Source organism: Strigops habroptila, chromosome 4 (genome assembly GCF_004027225.2).
Source record: "Strigops habroptila isolate Jane chromosome 4, bStrHab1.2.pri, whole genome shotgun sequence".
NCBI classification, from domain to species: Eukaryota; Metazoa; Chordata; class Aves; order Psittaciformes; family Psittacidae; genus Strigops; species Strigops habroptila.
Genome location: NC_046358.1, coordinates 23,383,139 through 23,394,145, shown reverse-complemented (window position 1 = coordinate 23,394,145; position 11,007 = coordinate 23,383,139). Strand labels below are relative to the sequence as shown.

Sequence of the window (11,007 nt, the reverse complement as noted above, 5' to 3'; positions counted from 1 at the left end):
AATTTTGTCACAGGCCTAGAACTATTTCATGTTTACCATCATCATCACTGCTGCACATAACCAAGATCAGGATGCAAGTGGGCTTGTTCCACTGCGCGGATCAAGTAATTGTCTCTGCCCAACAAACTCATACTCAGCTTTGTTTCCTGATATATGAATCAGGATTTTCCATCTTGACATTATTTGTGGCAGCAATGCCAAGTTCTTAAAATACCCTCTACAAATAAAGTCTGTGTCCCCTTCATTCCTCAGGTCTGAGGCTTCCTGATAAACAAACCAGATCTACTGTGCCACAGAGCAAACTGAACCAGGTTTTCAAGCATCACTCTGTCTTTGTGGACAGGGAACTCACTAAAACAAACTCTGAGAGCAAGCCAAAGAAGGAAAACTGCAGGACCCGCAGGGGATCTTCACCCATATGTTCAAGCTAATAGGGTAGGATCAATCTGAGAAAACAAGTCCTTGGGTAAGCTCAGTTCTCCTTTACAACCTGTTAATGACTATATGTTTACCTGTCCTTGAGGAAAGAGTCCCTGCTGCGGCTTATCAAACCCAGAGGAATTCCCAGTGTCCTCAGGGAGGTCTGGGTGAGAAGTTAAACTGAAAACTCTAAATGCACTATCTGTGCTTCACCATTTGACTAACTTCAGACTGGAATTGATGTTCAGTATCCTGTGCTCTAATAGCAGAGAACAGCCGGTTTTTTATTCATTATTGTTCTTTTAAAACAATTCTACTGCAGTTTTTTCTGTTCTGTTGCAAAGTTTGAAGTGCTGGTGCTACATTCCTTAGGTCAGAATCGCCTTACAGAAGGACATGCCAATGCCTGTTGTTAGCGTGTGTGTGCATGTGTTTAGGCCAGGTTAAGGACAACTGTCTCCATTGATAATGTTGTCCAAAAAGCAGATTTGTGCCAGCATGCAATAAGTCAATCTCACATGCTCAGGACAGATATTCCGTTTACTCAGGCTGAGGTGGTTGGTGGACCACAAATCAAGCACACCAACAGCAAGTTTCAATGCTCTTTTATATGCAAAAATAATGGATTAGTACACGTCCCACTACATACCGATTGGTTATTAATTAACATACAATTACATATTCATTCATATAGCTATGCATGCTCAGAGGACGGGTGTTCACCTGTGTAAGGATCTTTTTGACCTGTGGGTGTGATTTTTAATATTATAATGAAGGCAATCCACTTCAGTACGCATTAAAAATTGCCTTCAGTGCCAAGCTGGTTAATCAAATAGTCACTTTGCCAAGCTGTCAAATAACTTATCCTTGACACAACCAGTCCCGGACGTTCTCCTTTGATCTTTTAAACAGAACCAGCTCCTGGTTTTACTCATTAATTCCTTATGGTTAATGAAGGTCATCTTGACCCAGCTTCAAGATCCTAATACGTACAGTAACTATGACTACCAATGGCAGATGTAAAATACATCAATTCCCACCTTTTTGTCTTCTTGATGTCTTCTACATCGTAAGTCTAATACCATTCCTTTATAGGTATTTGGTCTACAAAGAGGCAGGCACTGTAGTATACAGCAAGTTATAATGATTAGGACTATAATGAAAAATGCAAACAGAAAAAGCTGCTTTAGCCAATTGAGATTGGGAAGCCACAAGAGTAACCAAGAAAGGTCTAATCCTTCTTATTCTTTAATTTCAGATGCTGGTTCATTCAATTGTTGTACTTTTCCCTCTACCAATTGTGAATTATCTGTTAGATTGAAGCAACACATATCTTTAAATTCTTCACAGCCGTGAGTATGTCAAAGGAGTGAGTAAGTAATCAATTGCAGCTCTGTTTTCAAGAGCAGCTTCCCTTATCTGTGTTATTTCGGTTCCAATAGCTGTAAGTGACTGCGAAGTATAATTTCTATTTTTCACAAGGGCACAAGTAATTCTTCTTAGCATATGACAATTTGTAGCCACTCCAACTCCAGGATCTAATATGTCAGCTGTGTCTGACATTTCACTTGAAGAATAGGAGTATTATATTCAGATTGACATTCTTTCAAAAGTCCATATTTAAAGAAATTATTCACTACTGGCTCTAAACCTTTTCTGGCTCCCCTCCTGCCTATCATTCAGATCCAGTTCCCATCATAAGTAAGTCAGCTTCAGGAGGTACTTTCTGAGGCTGGCTGGTCCTTTTATTTTTTGGACATTCATTTTTCCAGTGTCCTTGCTTTTTGCAAAAGGCACATTGATTGATCCCTAGGGGTCTTATCATATTTCCACATCCTATTCCCTTGCCCCTTCTTCCACACCCTCTAGGAAATCCCCTACCTCAGCTGACACGTGGGATTGGGCAAATGCAGCTGCTAAGATTGCAGCTTTTTTGTTTTCTGTCGATTTGTCTTTATCACCTTTTCCTCTTCTTCTCATTTGTTATAAACTTTATATGCAATCTCAATTAACTATGATATGGTCATCCCCATGACCCCATCTACTTTCTGTAACTTTCACCTAATATCAGGGGCTGACTGTCCAACAAACAAGGTAGTAAATACTGCCTTATTTCCTTCATTTCCTGGGTCCAGATCAGTCTATTTTCAAGCCGCCTCACATAACCTTTCATAGAAGGGTTAGGTTTCTTCTGGTTTTCCCTGAATTATTTGAGTTAGTTTAGCAAGATTCTTTGGCTGAGTTATTCCATTTTTTTATTTCATATAATATCAGTTGTTAATATTGCTTTGTCATTAACCTTCTCCCAGTTGTGTTCCTGAGTTGGCATAAAATTATCTGGATCTCTTACGTTTAATCTTTTATTCTCCATTTTAGCTTTTTCCATTACCATTTTTTTTTCCTTTGCTTCCTCTCATCATCAACAAATTATTTAATAAAACCTGCATATCCTGGCAATTGGGATTATGATTTTCAATTATCATCTTAAAAGAGTGGTACATTTTCTCTGTATGATCCAGCTGACTCCTTCCAATTCGTTAAGTCAGAAGTAGTAAAGGGCACTTTAACAAATACAGGCTTTCCTCCTGGGCCTACAGCCTGCCAAAGAGGAGGCAATTCTACAGGATTTTGTTGTGTTTGGTTTTTCCCTGCTATGGGACTAAAATTATCACTCTCTCTGTCACTATTTCTATGACTATTCCCACTACCTGGAGCCTACCAACATTTGTGTATCTTCTTCATCACTCAATTTCAAACACCTCTTTCCAATGCTACGTGCTGAACAACAGCACGAATCTGTATCCCTTTCTTCCATCATCATTACATTTGAATCAGAATCTAAAGGTTTACATTTTCTTTGAGTTTCATGATCATTTCTTAAAGCAAAGAATAAATCAACATAAGGTACTTCATCCCATTTGTCTTTTCATTGACAAAACATTAGTTGTAAAATAGCATTATACTTTAACGACTTTTTTCTCAGGCCATTTTTCCCCACCTTCCAACCTACATGGTGGCCGCCATTTACTACAATATTCAATTAGCCATTCCTTTGTTAATGAATCTTCTCCATATTTTCCATAATGTTTCACAATACACTCAAAAGAACAAGGATTCATTTTAGATGGCTGAGTTTCCACATTTTTACCCAAAAGGAACATTCTGATCCACAATTTCAAATACTCTAATTATCACTGTCGAGCATATATTAAATTTTATCTATTTTACCAACAATCCTCCTTAAGTGCATGCACAACCTTATTCAAAACAGTATCTCTTAAGCATTGCACCATTGTGTCGCTTACCCACTCTGGCTGGGAAGAAAACTCACAGAGTCCCCAGTCAAAAGGTCAGTGCACACTGGAGTCCAAAGAGCAGTGTCTCCCTGCCAAGAGCTGGCAAGTGGATATGGGCAAAGTGTTATAGCTGTCCTATCTGGGTCACCAAAAACTATTATCCAAAAAGCAGATTTATGCCCAGCATGCAACAAGTCAGTTCCACACACCCAGAAGAGATATCATGTTTATTCATCCCGAGGTGCTCATTGGACTTTTCCACAAATCAAGCACAACAGCAGCAAGTTTCAGTGCTCTTTTACACACAACAATAATAGATTGGTACATGTCCCGCTACATATTGATTGGTTATTAATTAATATATGATTAGATATTCATTCATATAGATAACACATGCTCAGAGAAGAGGTCTTCACCTGGGTAAGGGTCTTTTTGACCTGTGGATGTGATTTTTAATATTGTCATAGAATAATCTTTAGCTCTTTAGGTGTTTTTAGATCTTTAAGGCCCCTTCCTACCCAAAGCATTCTGTGATTCTATGACAATATTATCATAGAATCATAGAATGGTTGGGTTGGAAAGGACCTTCAGATTGTCTAGTTTCAAGCCCCCTGCCATGGGCAGAGACACCTTCCAATACACTAGGTTGCTCAAAGCTCCATCCAGCCGGCCTTGAACACTTCCAAGGATGGGGCATCCACAACTCTGGCAACCTCTTCCAGTGTCTCACCACCATCACAGTAAAAAATTTTTTCCCAGTATCTTATCTAAATCTACCCTCTGTTATCTTAAAGCCATTCCCCCTTGTCCTGTCACTACATGCCCTTGTAAAAAGTCCCTCTCAAACTTTCTTGTAGGCCCCTTTTAGGTACCAGAATGCTGCTAGAAGGTCTCCCTGAAGCGTTCTCTTCTCCAAGCTCAACAAACCAAACTTTGTCAGCCTATCTTCATAGGAGAGGTGTTCCAGCCTTCTGATCATTTTTGTGGCCTCCTCTGGACTCTCTCAAGCAGGTTCATGTCCCTCTTGTGTTTGGGGCCCCAGAGCTGAATGCAGCATTCCAGGTTGGGTCTCATGAGAGAGAGCAGAGCGGGAGAATCACCTTCGTCAACCTGGTGGTCACACTCCTTTAGATGCAGTCCAGGACACAGTTGGCTTTCTGGACTGCAAGCACACACTGCCAGCTCATGTTGTGTTTTTCTTCAATCAAGACCCCCAACCCCTTTTCCTCAGGGCTGCTCTCAATCCATTCTCCGCCCAGACTGTAGCTGTGCTCAGGATTGCCCTGACCCAGGTGAGGGACCTTGCGCTTGACCTAGTTGATCCTTATGATGTTCACACATGCCCACCTCTCCAGCCTGTCAAGGTCCCTCTGGATGGCACCCCTTCCTTACAGCATGTCAACTGCTCCACGTAGCTTAGTGTCATCAGCAAACTTGCTGAGGATGCAGTCAACCTTACTGTCCATGTTGCCAGCAAAGATGCTAAACAGTGCTAGTTCCAATACCAACCCCTCAGGAACACCACTCGTTATAATGAAGGCAGTTCACTTCAGTACACCCTAAAAATTACTTTCAGTGCCAAACTGATTAATGAAATAGTCACTTCTCCAAGCTGTCAAATAACTTATCCTTGACACAATCAGTCCCGGATGTTCTCCTTTGATCTTTTAAACAGAACCAGCTCCTGGTTTTACTCATTAATTCCTTATGGTTAATGAAGGTCATCTTGACCCAGCTTCAAGATCCTAATACGTACAGTAACTATGACTACCAATGGCAGATGTAAAATATATCAATGCCAACTTGCAGAGTTTAGAGGAAGTAACATAGAGTGAACCACCAAAGCCAGCAATGCTAATGAAGGGAATGGGTAAATCCTCAGATCATGGAATTTGGACTTTCTGACACAGTTGGCATCCTGGTAGAGAGGAAAATGACAAGCAGGCACCCCAGCCATGTACAGCCTGAGCAAGGTAAGGAGCTCATGCGTAAGGACCTGGAATTGCTCACTCCTGACCTCCTGGTTACTGAGAAGGCTGCAATCCACCAAGCAGTAGGACTCTCTGTTGACCATTCTCTACAGAAAATGTTCTAGTTTTCTTTATAAGGAAATTTATTCTTGTATCTCCAAAGTGATGGGGTGTAAATGTGCATTCCTCTTTTTGTATGTTTTCACCAGCTCCTCATCTCAGCATGTCTTGATGGTAACTTACCCACTCAATGCAATAAAGCAGCCTTGGTCTTTCAAACCATGTTAAAGAAAATAATCAACAGAGTACTTAAGCCAGGTTTGACTTGACTTCAGATTTCAATTGAGCTCAGTAGTAAAAGAAAACTCTAGTAGTTCTACTTCCCCACAGCTAGCCTTGCTCAATGCCTACTGTTAAGATAAATTATGTTCTTCAGTGTGTAGTATGAAATAAGAGTTGCTATCATGGCAGGATGAGTTTGTCAAACACTAGTTGCGTTAGGCAGCAAAGTTCTGTTCCCACAGCAGGAAGGATTTTGAAAGTAGATGATCAAGCTGATCTTGTAGATGTATCACTTGGGGCCATGATTCATGATCTACGTAGCCTCACTTCATTCAAAGTATATCATTTTCTCTAACACCCCTTAACAGGGACTTTGACAGAACTATTTTTTAATTCTTAGAGATATATAATCAAATTTAGGTCTTCAACTTCACTTTCAGTAACCTCTAATCATTGTTCTTGTATTCCAAGTATTCCTTGGCATGGTTTAAGAACTACTGATGTATTTAATAGCTGTTTAAAAGTAAAAGCTATAACTGCTTAGACTATACATAAATAGAAGACTAAACGGATCATTACCTTTACAAGAAAAGTGTTTATGGAGAAGGATTTAAGAGAACAATATTGTAGATCCAATTGCTCCATTACTCTCCGTGTTTTAAAGGAGAAAGCAGAGTGGATTTTGCAAAGTTAAGTAAAGGATAAGACTATTCTGAGTCTAATGAAAAGATGAAGGTACTGTTGGAGAGAATTTTCTAGTTGCTGAACCCTTGGAAAAGTCAAGCCACTTCTGGGGCTACTTAGGTAGGGATTCTTTGCTCCGACATCCCATCCAACACGTGTGATCAATATTTTTATTGTGATGCTTGGTCACTAAATTATGGTGGTTGTGAACAAGAAAGAATGTATTTTCCATTCATATGGAAAAAAGAGGGGGAAAGGTATAAGAAGTGTTTGAGATCTATCCAAGAACTTAAGAAATCAGTGGAAATATTTCCATTGAGTTCACTGTGCTCTGGATCCTTTACAGAGCTCACTTTGTTGTCAAGTCCATTCCTTCTTCCCCCTTCTGTTGCTCAACTTACTTTCTGCTGTTAAGATCTTTTTCCCAAATATTAATAAATCTACAATCTTTGGCCTCTAGCTGAGTCTTTCTTGTATGGCACACTGTTTCATTGTATGCGTGACTGCATGGCTGAGGATTGCTCTGGAAATTACTCATAAAAATGAATCGTATGGTAATACCACAATTGTCAATATGTGTAGGTTGCAGCATCCCCCCTGTGGGCCATTGTAGCAGATCATAAAACCTCATTTCCAGGAAAGTTTCAAAACTTTTATTTTCTAAGGAACGTTAATTATCAGAGTTCAGATGACCTGTCCCATTTCTCCATCCACTTCCTCTCTTTTTTTCCTCATCAGATATGGTAGTTTGAAGGCAACTGGTTTTATGTCCCAGGTTCATATCACTGTCAGCTGAAGTGTTTAAAAGCAGCAAGACTCATAAGCCTAATGCCCAAACCAATGTTTGTATGTGACCATTTCCCCACTGTTAAACTTTTGTAACAACAGCTGATTTACAAGTCTGACACTTATGCAGACGTATGCTTTGGTATTCTACAGACTTCCTGAGATTCATGCCCTCCAGTGCTGCCTGTTGACCTCTTCTTCAAACACAGGACTTCGAGGAATCTTCACAATGGCCAAGCCACTCTGGACCTCCATGGTCATGAAAACTAGTCATGCCCCCATCAGAGTTTACAGTGATGCATTTTTTTCACAGATGAACCATATTCTGTTAAGACCAGAACTTTTTGCAGGTACTTACCAGTTCTTATGAAGCTCTTACCTGGGAAAGATTCTCATGCCTAGGATGAGACATGGAATACATGAAAGAGCAAGAAAACTGTCACCCCTCTCAGATAATCATCCTATGATCAAGACACTGCCTGGTGCCAGAGGAGTCCACATTTCAAGTTTCTGTTCTGCAAGATGTCTGAATGTCAGAATCCTGCATCCCAGGCAAGCTTTCTGGCCACCAAACTATCAGTTATTCTGAAGAACAGCTTCCTCTGTCTCTCTGTTGGACCCGTTTCACTTTGTATAAAAAATTAAACATTAATTGGAACAAGGGCTTGAACTTAGACTGCTCATTGGACTATTGCATTGGTGTTTTTCCAGGCCAGTGAATAGGTAACAATTTGCACAAACTTGGTAAGTTGCAGAGCAACAATAGGTAGCTGAGGGGGTCCCAAAAACTCAGGAGAAAAAAAACAACAAAGACTTCTGGTAAAGTCATTTAGTAGACTATGAAACACCTGGTTTTCAGCCCTTGACCTGAATAAGGCAGAACAAGCGCTACTGGTTGTTCTAGGGGCGGCTTTGTCAAATAATCTCCAAAGGTCATGGTTCATTCAAATTTTGAAAAGAGATAATATTTAAAAGTCATACCTTTTTTTCTGAAGTGGAAAAAAAAACCAGCCCTGCACAATCCTCTAACAAATCTTTTACATTAGGAGGAAGGTGTTAAGCATCTTTAGTATCATGATAGCTTGATTCTTAAAGTTTCTGAAACCTCTGCCCCAGACATGGAGAAGAACCTCAGTGCTGCAATTCTCAGTGGAGTGGTTTGTTGCTCTGACACTCTTCCTAGCTCTGCTGGCATTTTTCAAATGGAAGCTTAAATCTATTGTTTACATGGTATCTTCATATGACAAATATGACATTTATTCATATGTAGTAATACCGAAAGATAAATGAAGGCAATCAGAAAAATTCAGTGATTACTGTAAGATTACCGTAAAAGACCATATAAAAGGTAAGACAAGAACTGGGAGAGTTGAATCCTAATCCTCTTACCTATCCACTAGATAATGTTCCATAATAACTTTAATGTTTATGCTTGGTGGTCAAAATAATTTATTTTCAAACAACATTTTGATAGGGAACTTTAATTAAGCTCTTTGTTTAAACTAAAACTAAACTAAAATCCATATTTTAGACAGACTCGCCTCTCTATGAACATTTGATATCAACAAGTTGGTATTCCTGTAGACCACTCAGGTTCTGCTTTTTTTTTTTTAATGTCATATAATACTTAATTTTCATAAGCACTCGCATAAATTCAGTTAAGAGTTAAGCAACTAAAATATACAAATATGAGAGAGGTTTTATGAAGAACTACAGCTTCAAAAGGAATTGTTTTAGGAGTCATGACCTTATTTTTTGCAATAACTTATGCATCATGAACTTACGTAATTGGCAGCAGATAACATATCACACTCTCAGTTTTATGTCCTTGGTTTGACAACAGTGTCAATTGAAGTATTTGCTAACTGCAGAACTAATGGAGCCTCATAGCTGAAAATGTCTTCATTCCTAGGCTTGTGTTTGTACCAAAACATTTCCCCTTTATTGTTCTTTTTCAACATTACTAAATTCAGTATCAGATATGGATAGTGGTAGACAACTAATTTTGGACATACATAAAAAAAAAATCTTTCTGAGTACTGTTTACACTAGCAAAATGGAACTATCTGAGAAATAAAAGCATATATTTTTCTAATTAAATATTATCAGAAAGCACAAAAACACACACATGAAATGGCCTTGAAGCTCTAAATCTTTGTAATCTTCTTAGCAGGAGTGAATGTTAAGGTAAAATATTGGGAAATGAATGACCTGGATTTTAAAACACTTTTGTAGGGTAGGTTTGAGTCTACTTCTTCCTTTTCCCAGAGACTGCATTAAGCCACAGCCAAGAGGCAAGGCTACACTAGTCCTCTGTGTTGAAACTGGACACCTGTACCATCCACTGAAAAGGTCAGTCCTCTTGGGACACTGGGCTCCTCATAAGCTACAGAAGAAAGTGCATAAAGCAACAAATTATACAGTAGGGAGGGGTTTAAAAGGAATGTTAGTGACTTAAGGTCTTAAAATCCATTTAAATTCAGTGGCAAAGAAGTCCAAATTTATTGAGTGATCTGACAATTAGGAATGGGACTTGTTTGGGTTTTGGCTCTGAAGTGTGTATTTTGTGGGGAACAATTCTGTTTCAAGACACTTAAAAATTCACAATAATGTACAACATAGAGTAAGAGAATGGCTGAAATTTTTTTGTTCTGCTTGACCAAATTACAAATGAATGGCAGGAAACAACCATTTGCTATTATGTCTGATCTGAACCTAAATTTAATCAGAGCTGAAAAGAACCACTTACGTGTTTTGCAATCTCACTAGCAGTAGATTATCACCAGCACTGTAGATTACTTGGTAGACACTATTTTTGATTCAACTTTACTGAAAACTTTCAGTATCCGGGAGACTAAATTGCCATGAATGAAACTCCATGATACAGCTAAACTGGATGAAGTTATAAATAGCAGCCAAGGAAGAGAAAAAAATATATTGAATAGCAGGAGCAGAGACAGAAAATTAAAACTGGAAAAATTGAAATTGATATGCATAACAAAAAGAGACACACATTATACTATCATAAAATCATTTATGTTGGAAAAGACATTTAAGATCATTGAATCCAACCGTTAACTAGCACTGTCAAGTCCACCATTAAATCATGTCCCTAAGTGCCACATCTACATGTCTTTTCAATACCTCCAGGGATGGTGACTCCACCCGGAAGGCTGTTCCAATACTTGATAATCCTTTCAGTGAACAAATTTTTCCTAATATCCAATCTAAACCTCCCCTGCACAACTTGAGGCCATTTCCTTTTATTCTACTGCTTGTTACTCGGGAGAAGAGACTGACACCCACCTCGCTACAACCTCATTTCAGGAAGTTGTAGAGAGCAATAAGGTCTCCCTGAGCTTCCTTTTCTCCAGGCTAAATAACCCATGACCCTTCAGCCACTTGTCATAAGACTTGTGCTCCAGACTCTTCATCAGCTTCATTGCCCTGTTTCAGACATGCTCCAGCACCTCAATGTCTGTTTTGTAATGAGGGGCCCAAAACTAAAAACAGTGTTCAAGATGCAGCCTCACCAGTGCTGAGTACAGGGGGACAATCACTGTCCTAGA

At 39.2% G+C, this 11,007-nt stretch overlaps 1 long non-coding RNA gene across 1 annotated transcript; it reads left to right on the top strand.

The window, feature by feature from the left end:
- The first annotated feature begins 256 nt into the window (after nt 1-256).
- On the top strand, nt 257-8,099 carry LOC115607534. The gene is made up of 3 exons (XR_003991267.1): nt 257-466; nt 1,679-1,772; nt 7,592-8,099. It is a non-coding gene; the product is annotated as an uncharacterized LOC115607534 (long non-coding RNA).
- Nucleotides 8,100-11,007: the final 2,908 nt, after the last annotated feature.